Source organism: Strix uralensis, chromosome 7 (assembly GCF_047716275.1).
Source record: "Strix uralensis isolate ZFMK-TIS-50842 chromosome 7, bStrUra1, whole genome shotgun sequence".
NCBI classification, from domain to species: domain Eukaryota; kingdom Metazoa; phylum Chordata; class Aves; order Strigiformes; family Strigidae; genus Strix; species Strix uralensis.
Genome location: NC_133978.1, coordinates 42,159,423 through 42,182,244, shown reverse-complemented (window position 1 = coordinate 42,182,244; position 22,822 = coordinate 42,159,423). Strand labels below are relative to the sequence as shown.

General features: G+C 47.3%; 1 long non-coding RNA gene across 2 annotated transcripts in view; it reads left to right on the top strand.

The window, feature by feature from the left end:
* Positions 1-22,822, top strand: part of LOC141945685 (uncharacterized) — a 42,244-nt gene that overhangs the window by 15,775 nt on the left and 3,647 nt on the right. For both annotated transcript variants that reach the window (XR_012629580.1, XR_012629579.1), the window contains exons 3-4: positions 304-359; positions 3,324-3,473. This is a non-coding gene — a long non-coding RNA (uncharacterized LOC141945685). The remainder of the gene's footprint in view (positions 1-303; positions 360-3,323; positions 3,474-22,822) is intronic.

Here is a 22,822-nt window from a genome sequence, read left to right as displayed (position 1 = left end):
GCTGCCCGTGAGCGTTCCCCGGCGTTTGGTGGGGCGGGAGCCCAGCCTGGACTGGTTGGGTGTCTGTCTGGTGGGGGTTGGCTGGGTGGGCTTAGGAGTTCCTGGCAGCAGTTCCCCTTGTAGAGCAATCTCTTCTTAAATTCAATATATTGATAAGTTAAAGCATTATTTCAAGATGCTTTAAAACGTTGCATCTACCTCTAGTAACTGTTTTCATGGGTAATACACCACGATTGAAATGGTTTTGTCACAAAGGCTGTGTCTTCCTGCCACGATTTCTTTTCTCTCTTGTCTCATGCCCAGAAATCTGCTTAATAGCATTTGGCCGTGGACAGTTTGCAGTCTGAGAGGGGGCTGAGGTAAGACAGTGAATTTTTTTAAAATGCTGCATATATTTAACTTTGCTGTAGCTGAATAGAAACAGAATTCCTAAATATTCAATTTTAGAATTAAATCACTTGGAGACTTGCAGTTGCTCATGTGTGGCAGCTGTGATGGGGCACAGCATGTACCTCTGCTTGCACAGGAGGCACAGCGGTTTTGCTCGGTTTTACCCCCAAAATGGGAGGGAGGAGGACTCCTGGAGGCAGTGGGACTCTGCGGCCAGCCCGTGTAGGTGACCCGTGTCAGAGCTGGCTGTCCCCGCGGCGGTTGCTGTCTCTCTGGTGATGTCTTCAGTAACAGCCACCTTGGGTTTGGTGGCTACAGCCATACCGGGAAGCCGCTGGGCTCCCAGCAGGCCCAGACGCTGCCTCGCGGCGTGGCAGGACTGAGCAGAGGGGACGCAGGTCCCTGCATCCCACGCACTCTGGCAGAGGTACAAGTGTTTAAACCTCCTGGGAGGAAGTTGTGTTTGGTTCGCGTTTCCGTTAGCTCTTGGGTTCGTGAAGGGAACGCGTGGCAGTTTATAGCACAGACGAGCACGTTAATGAACCAGGCTGTAAGTCAGCCGACAGAGAGCAGTGAGGGATTCTCCTTTTGGGCTGGGGAGGTCCCGCTGAGGCCGACGATGCGCTGCCCTGGCCCCGGCATGGTACAGTGGCAGTTTTACTGGTTCCGTTTGCTCAGGGTGGGCGGCCAACAGCATGGATGCGCAGTGTCCCTTGCACGCGGGCTGCCCTTGCACGTAGAGGGTTTTACAGAGTTTTGTACTCTCCTTCCTCCTCTGCGGCCTTTCTCTGTGAGACTGGGCAGGGGAGGACGCTGGCTATGAGCAGTTAGGAACAAAGGTTTTGTAGCCAGACGCTGGTCTCCTGGGTTACTAAGCCACCAAGACTTAAAATGCTTCACAAACAATGCTCTTGTTAAATATATCTGAGTACGAATTCAATTAAACTAGGTAATACTTTATGAATAATTATGGCAGCAGGCATCCTTCGATATTTAATGTAGGGAGCAGAACGGGATACGCATCACTGAACCCTTATGGATAATTTTTCAGACCTCCAGCATTAAATTTTTGCCACTTCTCAGCGAGGCCACGTCTGTCTTTGCAGCTTGGTACGTTTTCTTTCATACTAGAGGAGAGTTTGCAAGGCCTTTGCGTGGCATTTGCAATGAAGATGCCTGAGGTTTGCGAGGGAGATCCTTTGTTTGTGAGGCCAATGCAAGCAGTGGAAGGCAAGAAGCCAGGCCCTGCCCGCCGTGGCACAGTCTGCGTCCCGGGGCGGCTCTTGGAGTGGGTGGGTGGTTCTCTCGGTCACTTTGTGTAAGGAAGGGATCTGGAGAGAGCACGCGGTGCCCAAGGTGAGGAACGCTTGGGCCCTGGCTTTAGTCAGGCTCTCGGCTTGGAGCGCCCGGGGGGTTTGGCAGCACCCAGTGCTCCGTGGCGTGCTTGGAGGCTTCAGCCAGGTGCCGGCACTGCTCTGCTGCCAGCGCCCCTGCCATGGCCTGCGCCAGCTCTCCGTGAGGGTTGTTGGGCACCCGCGAGCCGCTTCTTGTCAGAAAGGCACCTCTTGTGTTAGCCCCTAGGTTACCTCCCTCCCTTCACTTCTCTTTGACTCGAAGGATTTTTCAACAACAGAGAATTAGGCAACTATAGTCAGAAAAAGAGTTAATCCATTGATTTTCATGTCTGCTCTGTTGATGCATCTTTCTTGCCTAAAACCTGATTATAATACAGTAACTGGATGAATCCCGCAGCGTTTTGTGTCCTGGATGAATGATGTTGTCTCATTTTGAGTCTTGCTAACACAGTGTCCCACAACGGAGGTTGATGAAAGCAGAGATACTTTATTATCTGCATGCTGCAATGATATTGGTTTAAGTGATCATCACTGCATTTAATCTTAGGTTTAAAGTGTCATGGCTAAGATCAGAGCGTGTTCTTGTGCTTGGCTGTGGAGATTAATGCTTGGGACATCGGTGAGCTGCAGAACGACCATCGGCTCAGTGAAACAGTGCTTTCAGCTTTAGTAGCCAATTTTCAAGGATATTTTTGAAAAGCTGAAAACATTAGAAATTGAGTGAAGTGAAAACAACAACAATTTTTTAACTACTTCTGATGCATACAGGTTTGCTGCTAGTACAGTTGGTTAAGTGATACCTATGTATATTGATGAACACTGCTGTTAACAAACTGAACTTTGTCAGACAGTTAATTAAAAATAGCAATAGCATTAACTGAGACACCTCCATTTGCTTTTACTCTAGGGAAGATCCAGTCCAAGTGTAATTATACCTAAAAAGAGGAGGATTCTGTAAATCACAAACGTTTGATAAATTGATGCACAAAGAAATCAGTAAAATTTGCCAACAAACTTATAAATGAGCCTGTGTGACCATATAGTACTGGAATTACTAATGAAGGGCACTGGAGACAATGTACAGGCTGTGTGGTCTGACGAGGCAAACTGAGATTAGATGATAATCAAATTAACCCAAAATGCCCCAGAATAACAGCTCCAAATAGCATAATGAAGTTAAAGAACTGGAAAATTAATCAAGACCAAGAAAAAAAGTAAAATTATGAGAGGGGGGAAAAAAAGGTGGATGCTAATACAAAGGTGAGCAAAAGTCTTGTGGGATTGTATGGAGTGTTTAATGAGCTGGACAGCATCATCCTGGAGTGTTTTGCGAAGATAAGAACTGCTCTGTGGGTTCCTGCCCCTGTGAGGCAAGCTGCTGAGGGCCTGTTGTGACCAGCTCGCCCTGTCTGAGTGGCCCCAGCCTGCAGGGCTGGCACTGCCACCTCCACGTCGGGCTTTCGAACCGCATGTCTGCGTGGCGGCTCCTAGAAAAGCTGCTGGGAAGTGACTTTTCCGTAATGTTACGTGCAGGCCTGATCGCAGCCAAGTTAACATGATCCTTCCCTTTGATTTTAGGAAGTGAACAGTAGAAACCAAACTTCCAGCAGCCCGACTGACCGTCGCATTCAGAAAAGCGCGGACTGAGCTGACGTTGCGAAACAAGATGACATGGGCTAAGCATGAATTACTCCAGGGCTAAGCCTTCACCGAGGGGGGATTACACGGGTGAGCAAATCTGGATTTCTGTTGGTGGAAGATCTTAAAAGGGTGTTGGGTGAGAAGAGCAAAGGCAGACCTGGGACGGTCTGGAACACAGCTGCTGCCTGCCGGGGCTTTGGAGGGGCTGGCTCGGAGGGGTTGAGCATAACGTGGTTGAAGTCTTGGGTGGCAGGAGAAGAAAGAGGGAAGGGGGTGACTCGGTTCCCCCCAGCAGTGCTGAAGTTCTTCCCATCTTCAGAGGAGCACACACGCTGGGCAGCACCCGGCTGGCGGGGCCACCTGCGGCTTGGGTGTGGGGCAGGGGCTGTGCCACCTCCCCGCCAACGGCAAAATCACCTTGGACCCCTGTCAAAACAAAACCCCCAAACCCAGATGGCCCCATTCAGAAATCATATTTTTAAATTCCATTCCTCTGTTCTCTTACCAAGAAAAAAACCCAAACCAATCCACCCCAAGCCCTTGGATGTTTTCCCTAACAGGTAACAGAGCAAATCCTAGATCCAGCAGTGACATTACTTGTTTTTAGGTGAGAGAAGTATTTTCCAGTTGTAAAATGATGTTTGTGGAAGAATTTCAGTGGGGTGCTGAGGAATATAGGATGTCTTGAGGGGACTAAGATTGCAAAACTTATCTTATGGCACACTGGCGAGCTTTAGCTTAGTCAGGATAGTGACTGAGAATTATCCGTGCAAGGAATATTCCCAGCGTATGGGGGATTTCCTTGTGTGGTCTGGTTCCCACACCTTCCCAGGAGCTAGAGGCAGGCTGAAGCACGCGGACTCGGGGATTGCCCGGGCTGATCTTGTTAACGTACCATAAATACAATTTTTTTATAAACTCATGCTTCGCCTTTATAATTGAATTTTACAATCAATACGTGTCTGCAGGCAGTAGGCTGGTACGCCTGGCGATGCACGGTTATTTTATGTGAAGAGATTTGTTTTCCTTAGGCTGGCTCTTGCGGTGCTGAGCAGTTGGAGGTCTTTGGCTGTGATCAAGACCGGGAAGATTTATTTTACTGCTTGCAACAAAGCGGGTGCTTGTGGCTCTCCAGGTGCTGCCGTTGCATCAGCAGCAGCAGTGGCGGAGCACTGGGGCCGGTGCTCTGCACCAGCGCGGGGACCAGCAGTATTGCTTGAACCGCGAGGAATGATCACAAGAGCCCGGGCAGGCTTGGGTTCTCCTTTAGCATCGCATCTTCAATGTGTTGTACAAGCTTTTCCTAATTCCCCTTCCTGCTGGCGAGGTGAGTTGGGTGTACAGCCCCGGTTTCTGGGGGGCACCAGTGGCGAAGGATGTTTAGATGAGTTGCCCAAGGACAAGATGAGTGGCAGAGCAGAGGGCAGTCACTGATTTAATCTCCTAGAGCCTGTTACTGGAGAAAATCTTGCTTCTGTGTGTCTGCATCAGTAGCTGTGGGCAGCCCCATGTTAATCTCACTTAAACTGCATCAGTTTAGCGTTTTTCTTCCGAGCTGGCTGGAGTAAATTGGGTACTCACTCCCGTAATTAACTATTGAATGGGAAGTGTCTGATCTGCAGAGATACAGGGGACTTGTTGCTCCTGGAGAAACTGGACTGAATGATGAGTTTAGCATTGGGCTTATTCTTAATACAGACAGGCCGTGCGCTGGTGATTGACCCTTCAACACTAAATATTGACCGTATGAATCAATTTGCTGTGAGCATGCTGTCCCGACGTGTTTGTCTAGCCAGCTCCGAGGGGCTGTAGAGCCTTCCTGGCACGGCGTGTAGAGAACTGTTCCTGGGAAAATCCATTGATGTTACAAATGTAAGTGATAGATCTAATTGCAGGAATAGCTCAGCAGCTGCGTGCTGATATCCCCTCTCCCTGTTTGCCATCTCCCTCGTTAAACGGCTCCTTCATTTCTTCCAGCTCCCCAGCGCAGTGCCCAGCGATGTCGTTGGGTCAGACAGGCCCAACAGTTGGTGTGAGCAGGGCTGGCGGGGCGTTCGCTCAGGAGGGAGTTTGCTTTTTGCTGAGAAAAAAACGGGCTGTTGGTGTTAAGTTCAGCTGTGAGGAGCACTGGGCTGGACGCGCCTGTTGCGCAGGGCCCCGTAGGTCGGGCACGGCATCTCCAGGTTGTGGAAAATGCGCTGTAAACCTGGAGCTGCAATTTATTGTGTTTGGGAAGAACAAGTTACTAATAAATCGAAGGCAGCAGGGCAATAATGTGCCTGTTCCCATGGGGTGTGAATGCCTGGTCGCCGTGGCTGAGGCAGCTGACGGGCATCCCCGGCTCCGGGCGTTGGTACCCGCAGCCGCCGGGCGAGAGCGGGCGGTGCTCCGGTGCAGATGGAAATCTGCTTCCCCCCTGCCAGCTTCATTGTCAAAAATGTATTTGTCAGATTTTTAATAAAAGAACAAAGACTGTTTTCAATTTGTTAACTGCCTGATGATCTAGGGTAGATTGCCATTTAAAAAGCTCTGCTCCAGTTAGAGCAACTGCCAGGAAGCTGGTATGTTTGTAATATTTGTTCATCACGCTGCAAAAAATAATACAAAGAACAATCCAATCGAGGAAAAAGACATTTCCTTAAATTATTTTTTTAATTAGTAACTTACAAACATTTCTTATTAAAAAGTAAGAATTTAAAATTCAACAAACTGGTTTTAGCTTTTTAGAATGAAATGATCAGGGAGTGATGCGTCCCTCCCATGCATCTGTAATGAAATATTAATTGGATAAAAGCTTTAATATAGATTTTTAAAGCAGGTTTTTTCCTTCCAGTTTAACATATTAGAACTGGGAACAGTTCTCATCTGGCTCTTACAGAGCCAGATGAGAACCTGATTTTCTGCCACTGTGGCTGTTTTCTGCCGGTTCTTCAGTCTTTATTTATAGGGGGAATTAAGAAAGAATTAGGAACGGAACAGGAGAGGAAATGCAAAAGACAAATCTGAGGAGAGAGCGAGAGGTTGGGTGTCATAAAGTAGAGGTATCAGACGAAGAAAATTATCTTGGGAAGACTTTGTACCCTCTGTTCTAGACAGAAAAATGCATAAATTCACTCGTGACTTTTTTTAGCACAGAAACACATGAGAATCAGCCTTTTGGTTCATGTACATCTGCAGTTTTAACACTGGCTTTACCACTTAAGCTCTTCTTTATCACTTAAGGTCATAAAGCGTTAAGCAGTACTGGCGATGAGTTAGCGGATCCCAGACCAGCATATTATATTAGTATTTTCTTAAACGTGTAGGAGCTAATTGGGAAGAAACATTGATTCTAATAGAGGAGTTTTCTGGAAGGGATCTGCGCTTGGAGAAGAACAGCAGGGAGAGCTGCCTCGGCAGCCGAGCCAGGGGTTTGTGGGGTGTCTGGCATACCGGCAACCCCGCGCAGAGCCTACATTTGTGCTGTATCATAACTAATCATTAATTAGTCTGCCTCTGAGATGGATATGAAAATAAAATAAAGCAATCAGACTTTCCCAGCAGTCAAACCCCCCCCCCCCCCCAAAAAAAAAGAAAGGTGGAAACCTCCAGCTGTGGGGTTTGTTATCTGTTGTGTATAATCTTAAACAACTTGTCAGGTACCGATGCCCTGAAAACAGAACTGAAGGGGTCATGGGTGCTCCGTGTGTTTCACTGTGCTGTCAGGCTTCAGGAAAAAGGAATCTCTCAGAAAGGTGGTTTTTGTTTTGGTTTTTTCCCTCACTTGCTTGTTTACTTGCTCTCTGATGCCCTTTTCTCTCTTTGTGTTTAAAACACGGCTAATGCAGTGCCCAGGTGGGGATCTGGAGGAGGGTGTTAGAGCTGGGGAGCTGCCGTTCAGGTAACGAGCCTTAGACCTGTTACCCCAGCCTTTTTCTGGCATGGCTGCAAAGAGGAGAGTTTCCTGCGCAGCAGCTAAAAGAGCGGCCAAATTACAGGTGTGCAGCACCTGAGCAGGGGAAATAGGATTAACAGCGCTTCCCACAATAGCCTGGGTATTTCAGGGTCTGCTTTTAGATCTATTCCAGTTACTGTGTTTACTATAGCAAATGTCAGACGCACAGTTAATTACTGCGGTCAGTGATAAATATGGTTGTGTTAGCTGCTTAATGCATGTACAGATAGACACATTAGGAAGTCATTGTTATTGATGTTCTTCAAGCTGTTTGACCAATGAATTTTAACCTGGACAACAGCTCCAGCTTATGTACATTATGTACAAGTGTCTTTTAAAAATGTGTCATAGCTACTTCAAGGGAATAAAGGCTCTTAGAAGTGATTAATCCCACAAATAATATAGGTAGAAACTCAGGGAACCACTGCTGGATTTGACCCATAGTTTTAGTCAAAATCTGGATGACCGAAAAGTGGAAATGAATGCGAACTTTGGATCACCAGCTAAACAAAATGGGAGTCCCGTCCTCCTCCTCCTTCAGGAACGTATTTTCTCAATAGTAAAATGAACCCTGGGAAAGCTGGTGGAAGATTTGCTAGTAGCTCCATCTCAGGCGATGCCCCTGCAGTTGCCTCTGCAGGGCGGTCAGCCAGCCTGTGCTCCCGGTGCGGTCAGGCCGAACCCACGGGTGGGAACAGCTTTAATAATTCATTTGTGATGTACGAGGCCAGAACGGTACCTCTGATTTCAAATACCTGCTAATTAGGGTACTGATCTGAAAGCAGCGACCTGCTTCCTTATCTCTCTGAAAGAAATGGAGCTGCGCAGAGCGGGGAAGAGCAGCGTGTAGTGGGGACTGGGGGTGTAGTCGAAGAGGAGGGAGGCTCCACTCTGGGGAGGGTGTGGGGGGGTCCCGGTGGTCGGGGGCTGTGTCACCCCCACTCTGGTCACTGCTGTGGGGGGATTGGCCCCGCCACCCGGGCTCCGGGACACACCGTTAGTCTCCCAAAGACTGACCCAAAGAATGTGGGACTCACAGAGGGAGTCTGGGTGAAATTTAGTCTGTGTTACAGAAGAGGTCAGGGTGGAAAACCTGGTGGTCTCCACCGGCCTTAGACTTCTAAGCTAATGCTGCTTCCTCAGAAGCTGTTGCTGTCGTTCTTTGGGTATGAAATACATTGTCAGGTGGTTCCTGAGCCAGGCAGAACGGCGGCATGCCGTCCTCCACAGGGCATCTTCCATGCCAGCCAGGGCTCCAGCACCTGCCTCATGGTGCCGAGCAGGGTTCCCCTGGGCCTCGTGCCACGAAATGAATGCTTACTTGTTCTTATTTTTGTTATTTTCTTGTCCTTTTCCCTTTTTTCATTTCCTCTCTTTCTTTTGAGGTTTGTTGTGTGTTGGCAGTAGCACTTATTTCTCATTTCCATGCTGTGAAAAGCTGTTAGAAAGGATCTCAGTGACATGCATTGTATTTGTAAAAATGCTTTGCATATATTTGCTTGTTTGAATGCATCAATATTTCTCGTGGAAATGATGTATTAACGTTTTAACTGTCTTAGATATTTAAATCAGTGAAATTGGATAACAATACATTAATTTGAACATAATTGTCAGTGTCACAAAGAGCTGGGTTTTAAAAACAGGTTGGTTATTTTTAAATGTGTGGCAAAGGCTTTTTAGAAAACTTGTGCCAGGAGGCTGTTGAATGAGCTGCTTTCGCAGCCCCAGTGGTGGTGGGTCAGGAGTTCTGGTTCAGGTTGTCTGTTGAAGGCGAGGTTTAAACGCTTACTGTCCGACTGACTTCTGTCTTTACTGTATCTTCCTGGTGCTTTTCTGGACTACTCAGAGGCACAAATTTTCAGAAATTATTTCTCTAAACTTCTTCTGGAAATTCTAGTTACTACTTTCTCTGTAGCTTCTGCGCCAGGGAAAGATGCTGCGGGTCCGACCTGGGCCAGTGCCAGCGTCCCAGTCTGCTGCCCTCGCCTTGGAGTTCACCCCTTGTTTGCTGATGGGTGAAACCCCATCTCAGGGTCACAGAACACAACAGGACTCTCTTCCATTTTAAATAATTAAGTGCTGAGTTATTTCAACTATCTGTCCTGTTTGTTTGTATATTTTTAAGTAACCACAGAGCTGTAAACCTGTGGATCATGTGGTTATGCTGCCTCAGCACAGCGACAAAAACCTCTCCTATGTGAAGAGAGTGTGTGTGTGTGTATGTGTGTGGAGGGTTGCTTGAGGGTGGAAATCAGAACTAATGCAGGTACAAGTGATGAAATAAGGTATTTCTCTGAGCATAGGCCATTAAGAAATTTAATATTCTTCAGTGATAAAAAAATATAAATATTTTTAAAGCTGTAAAAATCAGTTAGCGTGGTTGCCTCCGGCGCTATTCTGTGACACAGCCATGGCAAACCCCTGTACTTCAGTGTTTACCGCGGCTGCGATCCCCCAGGAGAGAACCGCAAGATACATCTTTAACACATCAGACCCTCCTATCTGTTAAATTCTGCTCAGATTGTCTCTCCATCCTCCGACCCTCGTGGTTAATAAAGGCAGCTGAGGGCAGGTTGGTCACCTCAGTGTGCCAGGGCCCCGGGCACCCCCGGCAGCGAGAGTGGGAGGGGAGGAGGGATGGAGCATCCCATGGGTGCGGGGGCTGGAGCTGCTGCATCCGTAGGCACCTGTCAAGCCTGGCTGGTGTGAAGGGGTTTGGGGGATGCCAGTGTTCCAGGTTTGGTTCCCTGGAGGTGTTTTTGGCACAAGTCACGATGTTCTGATGTTGCTTTTTGGCAGCAGGAGTGTAAGCCCCTCTCACCTGTTCGATTTACCAACAGGATTTGTGCAATCACTTTTTTGTAAGCTTGTCCTGGTTTCCACTGGGATGGAGCTAATTTTTTTTCCCCCTTTCTTAGTAGCTAGAATGGCGCTGTGTTTTGGATTTAGTGTGGGGTTTCATGTGAGAAGGACGTTGATAATACACTGATGTTTTTAGTTGTTGCCAAGAAATCCAGGGCTTCTCAACCCCCCATGTCCTGCCCATGCGCAGGTACACGAGAAGCTGGGGGGAGCACAGGCAAAACAACGGACCCAAACTGGCCAGTGGAATATTCCAGATCATACAGCGTCACACGCAGTGGACAGAGGAGGGTTGATGGGGAAGCTCACTTGGGTTTTTGGGGTGGTGGTTTCAGGATTCTCTCTCCTCTGGGATCACTAGGGCTGGGCATCTGTCAGTGGTCAGTGAGCAATTGGATTGTGCATTACTTATATGTGTTTTCTATTGTTATTATTATTATCATTATTATTTTAATTTGATTTCAATTATTAAATTGTTTTTAGCTCAACCTGCGTGTCTCCCTACCCTTACCCCTCCACCCTAGGGTGAGGGAGGGTGAGCGAGTGACTGTGTGGTGTTTGGCTGTTGGCTGGGTTTAAACCATGACAAAGCTACAAACTTAAACCCAAATATCAACAAATGTGAAATGTTGAGCCAGAAAAGATGGAGGGAGCTTTTTTCTTTATCACAACCCTTCCCCTGAGACTTTTTTTGCTTTGTTTCATGCTGTGTAATAATTAGCTCTTGGTGGGTGTAATAGCTGAAGGACAGGACAGTGTGTATGACTGATGGATCTCCGTTCGCTGCACAGACCCCCCGCCCTCCCTGGGTGCCTTCCCACGGCGTCGGGGTTCTCCTCGAGCCCAGTTCCATGAGGAGCATCTTGAAGGGACACGGCCCCCGCCCCGTGCTTGTCCCATCACAGCCCCTGGGGCTCGTCACAGCAATTTGCCCCAGTGGCACTTCCCACCATCTCCCCTCCTGCTGCCCTGATGACTGTCTCCAGGCTTGGGGATGGAAGGGGTGGTGGGAGCCTTGTGTCTTGGCTTTCCTTGTCAGGTGTAACGTGCAGGCTGGTGAGCTGTGGCTGACACGTCCAGGCCCTTAATTCTGTGTAGGCTGTGAAAAGGAAATGCTTTGGTTTGCGTTTTGTTTTCTTTTTATTTTTTTTCCCCCAATCTTGCAGGGAAAAAAAGCCAAGTGCTTTAAAGAATTGAGGAGAAAAAAACCTCATGTACAGTGAGCTGGAGAAGACTTATAATTATTTTTTTTCCCTGTTGAATTTAACTTGCCCTGTGGCCTAAAGCAAGGCAGGTCTCTCCTGCTGCAGTTCCAGCGGGTGGTTTTTGCAGCATTTTGCAGTGTGATGGCAGAAGGGAGCGGAGCGGAGCCTGGGCTGTGCCTGCTGGCCCCCACTGCTCAGAGGGACTCACCCAGGTCAGGAAGGTCCCCTCAGAGCAGCTTCTTGCTGTGAAAACTCCTTTTCCATGGAGGCCTGGGAGGCTTTGGCCCCGTGCTTGTCTGCAGTGGGTTTGGGCACTCCTGGTCTGCTCAGCACTGCATGGACACACAGCAGTTGGGGTTTTTTTACAGTCCAAGTATTATTCTGTTTTTATGCTGGTTTGGTGCCTGATTAACTGTAAAATCTGTTGTTACAATAGATCAAGTAATCCAGGAAAGTTTATAAATAAATTTTAACTCTTTATTTCCAAACAAGTGATCAAAGTAATCAGAACAGTGGAGGTGATGGGGATGAGATCAACCAAACCGGCTGTCAGGCTCAGCACCTCCTACTGAAAAGGAGATATTTGGATTGGGTTAAAAAGGGAGATTTTTAAATGGAAAAAACAATATATATTTCTTTTACTAGGGTGCTTAATGTCCCATTTGTTATTCACCCTTTCATCCTGGCATTTTGGAGGAATAGGTGCAAGAAAACAGAATAAAGTGTTTGCTGTCTGTCCAGCCGGTGCGGGTGCCGGTGGGGACGGTTGGCAGCGGGGAGCCCTCTCTGTCCCGCCCAGTCCTTCCAGTACAGCACTTACCGGCTAATGGCCCTTTGCAGCCAGCCAGCCGTCTCGTTCTTTTCCACGTGTGCTCATCAGACTGCAGTTCCTGGCCTTTCTGGGAAAAGGATGTGCTCAGAAATGTGATATTCCTCTATCCCTTTTTGGCTTCCTCCCAGTGACCTTGACTAGTGCAGGAGGTGCCGTATTGGCTAATGATCAGCTCTTGAACTGCTCCCTTTGCTGAGAAGTAGCCTTTTGTCTCTGGAGTGACTTCTGTTGAATTTCTTATTTAATCTTCTATTAATGCTCATTAGTTTCATGTTGAGAATTTCATTCTAACAATTAAATTTAGTTGTTACTAACTTATTGTGTTAATCTTTACCGTTCTCCTGATGTGTTCTCACTCTCTTCACTGAACGTTTGTGCAACTGGGGTTTGATTTCTTGGGCAGACTGTGGCTTTTGTGTGAATGCTGGGGGCAGCGCTTGGGGGTGGCCTTGGTAGGTGCTGCTGCTGCTGCTGTCGCTGGGGGCCGGGCACCTGCCAGCTGGGAATTGCTGCTTACCCTTGCTTCCCTGCTTTTTCACTTTCTCCTTGTTTGCAGCGTGGTGGTGTTTTCCATACATGACAGTTCAAAACATGTTAGCAGTCAAGATGCAGTGAGACACAATATCCAATACTTTACTGCAACTCAAATGTATAATTTTTCTTTTTATCTTCCAACTCTGTACTGCTCTCAGGAGAGTTGATCAAGTTTCTCTAGAAAGATTTCTTCTTTTGAAATTGTTGTTTATTGCATGCCATTACACTGCTTGCTTGATTTTAGAGATTTTTTTTCTTCCCTCTTACAATTTTCTCCAAATGGAGCATCTCCTGCTGAAATAAATATCTGAATGTGTTGCCCAAAGGGTTGTTGTTGAAAGAAGTAGCTCCTGGAGAATTTAAGCTCTCTCCAGAAAAATTGTTGAAAAATCCTCAAGAAAATAAAATATTGGCTCATTAGAACATCTTTTGCTCTGTGGCAGTTTCAGGCCCTTGGGAAAGCAGAGGAGAGAGGGAGGGGTAGGCATACAGACATAACCTATATTTTCTATCAGAGCTGAGAGATCGTTACATAGCTGTGACAAACACGGGCTGCTGCTTCAAATTCAGCTACTGAGACGGGAAGTGAGAGCTGGAAATTTGTTTCTTATATTTGTTCCTGATGGAGATATATCAAGGTGGCCTCAGTATTTCTGGGAATTATCTTTTCTAAAGTTTACTTTGCCCTTTAGCGCAGTCAGGAATATCTTGTCTTGCCTGAGATTCAGTGGAGGCTACGGGATTTCACAGCAGGAGACTGCCTGGCCTGGCAGCGACGGGCGATGCCACCCGAAACCTTCATGAAGAGCGTGAGGAAGAGTGTGGTTCCACTCAGTGGTGTTTTAAAACGACTGCAAAAGTATTAAGATGTGTAATGGCCGTGTACTGTGGGGCGTGCACTGACGAATGCTCCCAGGAGCTCTCCTCTGCTGGGGCAGCAGCTGTTTTTATGGAAAATCCTACTTCCATGTACTGAGACCCAGGTCCTTACATGGAATTTTGGGCGGCCCACACGGAAGGTGCTTCCTGGAGCATTTGGGAGGGTTCCTGGGCCCTGCCTGCTGCAGAGCTCCAGCTGGGTGTAAATGGGGTTTTGCTTTAGCACAACCTCCCTCCTCCAGCTGCTCGGGCTTTGGCACACACAGGAATATGCACCTTGTGCCTTCCCAGAGGCGTTCCGAGGGAAAGACTAAAGTTAAGGACTGGTAGAGCTATAAACATATTCCTTGAAGAGAATGACCCAGGTTTATGCCTTGCTCCACATTTAGGCTCGGCTCTGGCTGAGAGAGCCCTGTCCCTATGAACGTTGTGTGTTTCTCCATCCCATCCCTCCCTGTAAGGAGCTGAAGGGAGCAATGCCTCAAACATTCATCGACACAGAAAACCTCAAGGACAAGCTGTGGCCTTTGTGGTTAGTCTAAGGAATGTCCCCCAAGGAAGCGGGAGTGTATGGAAGGCTGCACCCCCACCCCCTTGCAGTTGCACTGACAAACTCCTTAGATAAAGCTCAGAGGGGGAAACTGGACTGAGGGAAACCAAATGTTTCCCCTCGAGCACAAGCACCGCTAATCACTGGCTCTGCTGTGTCAGCCCGGTACTTTGTGGCTCTATTGTACCAGCCAGAGCCCAGCTTGCCTTGCTAATGACTCGTGCCTTGGCCGTTGAAGAGGTGACAAGAACCGATAAGAGGTGAGCGTTTCTGGGATGACTGATAAGAAGCATGAAGTCAGCAAAAACCTCTGGGAAAAGAGGAAAAACCGAAGGTGGGCAGGGTGAGTACGGCCACCGACTCAACTGGAACCCCGCTCCACCTTCTTCCTCCTCTCTCATGGAAATGAATTTCTGGAATCCCTGCCCCTCCTCGTCTAGTATGCAAATCAGCTGATAAGATGAACTTAAAAGGGGACAGAAGCTTTGCTGGGTGTGCACCCACCACCCAGGATTACCGGACCTGAGACAACGCTGGATCCAGGGGTGCTGATCCCTATTTCCTTGACTCTCTTTCTCTCCTTCCTTTTTCTTTCCTTTCTTTTCTTTCTTATATAAGAGATCACATTGCATATTATCCTTTTTCAAGTTTAAATTGTTTTCTACCACAAGTAAAACACTTTAACCAGTCGTTTGGTGTCGTTTCACCTTAATTTAACCTGAGGGGATCACAGAACCCTTGGGACTCTCTGGGCTTCCTCTCTGGGTCGTGACACTCCTGCCCGCTCCCTGGCTGTATATAATATATGGTATATATCTCGTGTATGTAATACTGGCTTCCAGCTGCCGGTGTTGCCATTCTGCTTAAACCCCACCGGCAGGAAAAGGGAAACTTGCATTTCTTTTTGTGATTCAGGGAACCTCTGAAGATTTCTGCCACCTTGACTGTCATTTCAGCGCCGCGCTCGTAGAGAATTGAGGCTCGTGCAACCATAATTTGAAATCGTTTTTCTTTCTGAAATGGGAATGTGTCAGCCCCGCTCTAATTAAAGTGATTGTGGTGCTGATACCTGTCAGAGAGATGCTGTAACCGTTACCGGTGCTGGTACCTGCTGTGAGCAGCTGCTTATCGCCGCCGCCACGTCGTGTGTGACTGCACGTTCCGCGGGCGCAGCACGGGCAGCCCTGCCAGGACTGCTTCAGCAGGGACGGCCTTGTTTTCCGAAACGTTTGCCATAAATCCTCCACAGCGATGGTGCTAATTGCTGGGAGGTTTGGATAAACAGTATTTACTAATTATGAATAACTACTGATTAACTGATACATTGATATTTCATAAAAAGTGCTGCGTACTGAATACACATTTTTCCTTTTTAGTGTAAGATTTTTGTTCACATTAAAACAACAACAAGTGCCCGCCACACTGTGCCTTTGCCAGGACAAGATGCGCTTTCCCAGAGCAGCCCGCAGCCCAGCAATGTGTTTAATTAGCCTTAATAATTTTTTGAGGCTAAAATTCAGTTATTTCCTCCCATTCAGGAAGGATTGTGAAAATGTTTGGAGGCACTTACGCTTGAGACTGGATGGATTGAAGCTTCCACTTGTATTGAGGGTGTTTTCCTGGCACAGAGCTCAGTTGCCCAGTTCAGCGAGATTCGCTGTTTTGCTGCATTTTTAAGCCCATGTGAATTAGTGCTGCTTTTTTGCAGCCATATGCTCTGTCACAAGATGCAGGTCTGTTTAAATATGCTTTCCACTAGTGATTTTGCCTTCTGCAAAAGCACTTTAATATTTCTGTTTACTCTTTTGGAGACAAAATCAATATTTGTTAGATGCAATTATGAAGAATGATGGATGCGCTGTCAGTGGTAGGAGAGTATGAAAAATAATATTATGGCACAGGCCTGCTCTTAATAAAAGCAGAGAGGAGATACAAACAAGCTGGCCTGAAAAATCCCATCCCAAATCATGAGTTCTGTAATAAACAGGAAGCTTGTCAAGCGTTGGTTTAAATTGGAGTTGATTGCCTGCTTCGGGGCACCGATTGGAAATTTGCTTAAATAAGAGCTGAATTTGCTTGGGCTGTGTCTGTGCCCCGCTGGGTTTGTTCTGGTGACTGTCCTGCGCGCGTGGCTCCGCAGATCTCCTGCCACGTCCGTCCTCCGCAGCACTGGGGAGGTTGGTGCCAGCTGGGGAGCTGCTGCTGCTGCTACAGCTGGTCTATTCACGCTCAAACTCGATTTTAGTCTGGGCTTAATTCTAGACGAGTTGGAGGCTCATGGCGTGGTGTCACTGAGGCAGTCAGTGCTTCCCAGGCTCCTTCCCCAGACCTTTGGGGGTTTTACCTTTCAGATCTCCATGCCGTTCTGATGCCCGCGCTCTGCCTTCAGCCTGTTCAGTGGTGTCCACTTGTGGGGATGAGACCTGACTGTTTTTCCATCCCTCACTCATAGGAAGGATGTGAGAAGCTGCCATTATTTCTTCACATATACAGATACAAGCAATGCCTCTTTTTCAGCTGTTGTATAGATTAGTAACATTTTCTGTTAATAATTAATCATGTGTGCCTGGAGACAGGCTCACTTCCCACTTGCTCCTCCCAGGACATGAAACTGCTTTTGAAGGTGGGTGTCTGTCTCCAGTGGTGGAGAGGAACACGTGAGGTGGGGGATGGCCAACCTTTGGGGCTCTATTTTGCAGTCCATGCCCAGCCTGGCAGCGGTGGCTCGTGCCAGCCCCCGGGGGGATGGCCAGGGTGATGGCCGGGGCAGCGCTGGGGCGGTGGGTCAGCCAATGTGGCTGGGCAGCCTGGGCGTGGGGGCTGCCTTCGGACAAGAGTTGGGTGTAAGAATGGAATGGAGGAATATTCTGCGCTCTGGCTGTTTGTCAAACCTCTGGGAGTTCTATGTAAAAATGGATGGGCTGATATTGCTGCTGAATGGTGATAAAGGGCAGGGACAGGGCTCTGGTGGGGACACAGCCTACAGGAGGCTGGAGCCCAGACAATCAGATTTATGAAGCTGCTGGTTTTACCTAATAGGTAATTTTTTCTCCTTATTCCTATACTGCCTCAGAGATCTTGCCAAGAAGTGAATCTCAAAACCTGATTTCCCCGAGTAAATGAAAGTAGTGAAGAAACACTGTCCCAGGAATGGGAAGTACCCAAGGTATTGGGTTTTCTGAGCTGTAACAGTGAATGCAAGGGATGAGGAAAGGAAAGAAATCACAGAAATCATCTAGGTTGGAAAAGACCCTGAAGCTCCTCCAGTCCAACCATGAACCTCACACTGACTGTTCTCAACTCCACCAGATCCCTCAGCGCTGGGTCAACCCGACTCTTCAACCCCTCCAGGGATGGGGACTCCCCCCCTGCCCTGGGCAGCCCATTCCAACGCCCAACAACCCCTTCTGCAAAGAAATCCTTCCTAAGAGCCAGTCTGACCCTGCCCTGGCGCAGCTTGAGGCCATTCCCTCTTGTCCTGGTGCTTGTTCCTTGGGTCAAGAGACTCATCCCCCCTCTCTGCACCCTCCTTTCAGGGAGTTGTAGAGGGCCATGAGGTCTCCCCTCAGCCTCCTCTTCTCCAGACTAAACCCCCCCAGTTCCCTCAGCCGCTCCCCATCACACCTGTGCTCCAGACCCTGCACCAGCTCCGTTGCCCTTCTCTGGACACGCTTGAGTCATTCAATGGCCTTTTTGGAGTGAGGGGCCCAAAACTGAACCCAGTCATCGAGGGGCGGCCTCACCAGTGCCGAGCCCAGGGGTAAGATCCCTTCCCTGTCCCTGCTGGCCACGCTAGTGCTGATACAAGCAAATACTGTTGAAAGTTTGTGTGAGGCATTTCCTCAAAGGGCAGCACACGCCCGAGAACCAAAACAGCGTCTAACTTGTGGTCTGCGCAGCCAGCGTGAGTGTGCAGTCTCCAGGCTGGCAATACTGGGAGGATTCACACGATCTCAGGCTTTGTGCACCCAGGTGCAAAAATTCTGATCTCTGGCTTGAAAGCCAGAAGAAACCCACCGGCCTCCTGTGGGAGGGGACCTTGCCGGTCCCCTCGACCTGGGCTGCCTGCGCTGCCCACAGCGCCCCTGTGCTGCGGGGCTGGGGTCCCACCGCCAGCGGGGACGGAGGATTCCCAGCCCAGCTGCCCCTTTGTGGGACCTGGATACTTCATGCTGCCCATTTTGTTGATGTGTGTGTATGATTTTGTTTGTTGCTGGGGTTTTTTTCCTGGTATGTGTTCAAGGTTAAACTTTCCACTCCAGAGAATTAGTTGGTAAAAGACAAAGGACGCTGAGCAGTAGGGGTAGGAGAAGATACATTTTACGAAAAATTTTCAGCTGCAGTACCTGAAGATAGATCAATATTTTCTATTGCCTTAGCACTAAGCTTATTTTCCTTCATCACTGAAGAGATACTCACTTGTGCCTTCCACCAAAACATTAAACCATTCTCTTCTGACAAATGGTAAGACAAACAATAGCACTTCCCAGGAGCTTCTTTATTGTGCAGAAATACATCAGTCCTTTTGATAAACAGAAAACCCCACATCTCTGTCTTAACATAGAGAATTCATGCTGGATCCAAGCATTGCTGCCATCCTGCTGGTTAAAAAACCCAAATTTACGCTAATTCTTGGAGACTCTCAGTATTCCGTCCCTGCACGCTGCCCTGCCTGCCTGCCAACGCGTGCTCCTGTGAAACCTTCCCTGCGAACACGGCTTTTACTGACCAGGTATTTATCCACCTCTGTGCACGTGGCCAGAGCAATATGGGGGGAGTCTTGCTTACAGGTATTTGCTTGTCCCTGCTGTTGATGGATGGTGGTGCGAGCAGTGGCTGCGAACCAGGTACAAACCAGCGTCCTAAAACAATTTACTGGAGCTGGAATTAAGCCTTATATAAGTCAAAAAATTTAGAAGCTTAAGGCTAACTAAAAGACAAGGAGAGCTCATAATTACTGATTGCCCTCTGCTCGCTAATACATTTTGTTGTCTGAAATTATAAACGAATTATTAGTACATAAACTCTAATGAGCATTAAGAAAACCCAGCGAGGCAGCAGCAGCCCGTTTGTGTCCTGCTGGGTGCTGTGCCGGCCCGTTTCCCCAGGAGGGGACTGAGGAGCACTGTTTGTCACGGCGGGCAGAGCTGGGGTCCAGCAGACTGCTGTGGGCTGTGCGGGGCTCACACCCCTCTCAGCTGCCTCCGGGGCTCCTGTAACTTTCAGCCTTCAATTAAAATACCCCCACGGCTGAAAGCTGCCCGTCTGCCTGAGAGTTTTGCAGAAATTAATCCCCCTCTCCATCACAGAGATCAGCTGGTTGAATAGGTGGTTCTGTCTGTCTTGTGTAGCACAGGGTAACTTCTACAGACCATAAATCAAACAAGCAGTGTTTAAAGATCGACGCAGGGAATCCCCAGGCCTCGCTTGGGCTGCACTGCGTGCGGGTGTTGATACAAACATGTTCCAGCACTTACCTCTACCTTGTGTCGATTCTCCTGGTTGGGGACACAGTGTACTTATCTGTAGACTACTGTGAGTTAATAGTGCTCTTGGGCTGTGTTGTCCTTTGTCCTGGTTTTAGAGAGGTGACCTGGAGTTAGGCAAGACAGCAGGGGATAATTTCTGTGCTTCTAAACTGATGCTCATTCCTTTAACTGGGGAGAAGAGGGTGGGTCTGACTTTAAACAGGGGAGGATTGAGAAACCTGAAGAAAAAACACCATAAAATGTTGGTTCCCAAGTTGTTCCCTGTAAGGTAGTGAACATTTAAGCGATAACACAATGGTAAGGTAGTAAAGAGGCTACCATGAGTTGTGAAGGATACATATATTCTGGCTTTCACTAAATTTCCGGATTTTACTGAATAAACCCCCACGAAGAACCCCAGAGATGCCTGAAGCAGTGCCCGCAGCAGGACGGAGCCGCCCCGGCTGTGCCCTGGCAGCTCTTTAACCCCTGGGGTCAACAGCACAGACAGATTGGGAAACGGAGCCAGAGAGCAAAACAAATTAATCACCTGAGTTAAAATTGGTTGAAAGCACTTGACCAAAGGCTGCTTTGCAGAAAACATTTGGTAGCTTTTGTTTACTCACTCATTTTTGGGGTGGTTTTGTCCATCTGTTAAAGCCACCCCCATCCCCAGAAGCTCTCTGTCAGAATCGGGGTGCAGTGTCAGGGGAGACTCCTGTTCAGTTACTTGGGTGGTGGTTGTTGCCTTCGCATTCGCTGCCCCCCCGGAGGATGCAGCACCGTCCTGCCTTCTGCAGCACCAGGGCCTGCCCGAGGGCTCCTGGCAGACCTGAAATTCTCAGTGATTCAGTGGAGTTTGGGGTGCGGGAGGAATATCAGATCATGGCCAGTCCGTATGTGCTCATGTTTATAGGCTTTCCTGCTTCGAGCGCTGATTAAACACCTGCATTAGAATTGTCTGATAGTATCCAGAATTTATTTGTATGTAAGCTGTGTTTCCAGCTCCCATATCAGCAAACATTGCATTTTCTTATTCAATCGTGTACATGTTTAGTAAGTCAAAAACAAATCTACTCACATTTGTATTTTTGTTCAGCTTTACAGCCTCAGCATACGTAGGTCTTGCAGAACGCTATTTAAAAATTTTGCAAAATAAAAATGTTTTTTTTCCTGGGGAATGGCTTCTACCAAGAGAAAGGGTTTAAATACTTTTCAATAATGTCTGGCTTTTTAAACCTAATTTCATTATGGAATTCTAGATGGTCTTCAGGTGCAAAAGAATTTGCATTGGGCAAAACATTATCAAAAGGCAGAGCTGCATTAATGACTCATTTCTGAAGCTGCAGACAATTTGAAGGAATATGCTAGTGCTTTTTCAGCTGTGTATAAATAGTGACACATTTGTTGTCTCCTCATAAAACTTCATATATTCATAATTACAGCATCAATTCATCATAGTTATCATTGTCATCAATCTTTGCCAGCACCAACTGATGCAGACAATTGCTTGCAAGGGTTTTTTTGTGGTTTTAGTTGAGCTTTCACACACGTAAGTGCAGTTCCACCAATATTATTTCTTTTTTGCTGTTCTTCAGACTTTGGAGGCTTGCCATGCCTGTCTGCTCTGGGCTGACGCGTGGCTGCTGTGCCTGGTCACTACTTTCCCAGAGCTGTCAGAGGAAACCCAGCCTTGTTTGCCCCGGGTGTGGATGTGGAGGAGATGAGGTGATGAGTGAGGCGCTGCAGTGGAGGCCCGGGTAATTCTAACGAGCTCGAGAGCAGGCACTTGCATTTGATCACCAGCTACAGCATGTCTCAAAAAGCCCAATGGAAGGAGACTGCTGACATCTTATTTACCGCGTTATTTTGCACCAATGTACATTATTTCATTCACTTGAAAATTCAGTCCTTCATTTCATGATAAAACTTTCAGTATTTTGAGAAGAAAAAAATCTTTATATTTTGTTGTGTTGTTAGAACACAACGTGTCTTTACAACAAGCATTATACTATAAAAACACAACTTCAGCATAATTCAGTAACCTGATATTAATAAAGAACTAAAATATGCTGGTTTGAGCAATTTGCAACACCCCTCCTCGTGACTTAGTAGATTTGTGTAGTGAATTCCCAAGTACTGTGGCCATTCTTAGCAGCGACTGACCTTAATATTATGTTCTCTTACATGGCAATGTATAAAAATTGTTGGACAGGATGGTGTAAACGTGATGTAAACATGGATGTAAATGAATCTGCTTCTGGTGGACTAACTCACATCTGGGATAACTTATTTCCCTCTCTCTGTATCGCAGTTTGAATATCTTCAAACTGTGGACAGCAATATTTATTTTTTCTCTATATGGAGACTGGTTGAAAAGGGGCATGAGCTGCAGCCTCTCATCTTAACAACAATAAAGAACAGACTTTGCAAGAGAACTGAGGGTACTTACAGATGCTCTCATCTTCTTTACCCACAAGGACGAGTTATTATTGTTGTTGTTATTATTATTGTTTTATTATTATTATTGTTTTATTATTATTATTGTTGTTGTTGTTGTTATTATTGTTTTATCCTTGCTTGACTTATGAAAGACCAGTGGTTGAATGAAAATTTTTGAAATGTTCAAAATTGCCTAGATAGCAAAATAATTTTTACATACTGTCATTGAAAATGAGAATGGTATATAAATATCCTGTTAGGTCTCTATTTTAATTTTCTTTTAAGAAATAGTTCCAAATTACAGGAACCATCCTTCTCAAATCACAATCTAGGCAAGATTTCACTTGTTCATACCCAAATGACTTAGTGAACTAGGGCTGTATTCGCTGATATGATTACTATGAAGTTTTTTCTTCTTACTCTGTTCCATCGATAATGAAGAACCTAATTGGTTTCTGAGGGCTAATACGCTTTGTGTAGCCACAGCTCCTTGAGTTAGTTTTGTCTTCCAGACAAGGGTAGGTCATGTTCAAGGCCGTGTGTTTCCCAGAGCTCATGCCTTGGTGTGCAGCTGCCAGGAGATGGGCAGCGCTGGTAGTGCCAAATATCCGCATAGTCGGGGCTTGCTGACCCCATGGAGTCTCTGCGCCAGGTAGAGAAGTGCTGCCGGGATGCAGAAGCTCCAAAGGCACGTCCTAAGGATAAAGCAGTGCCCTGGCATGGCAAAGTC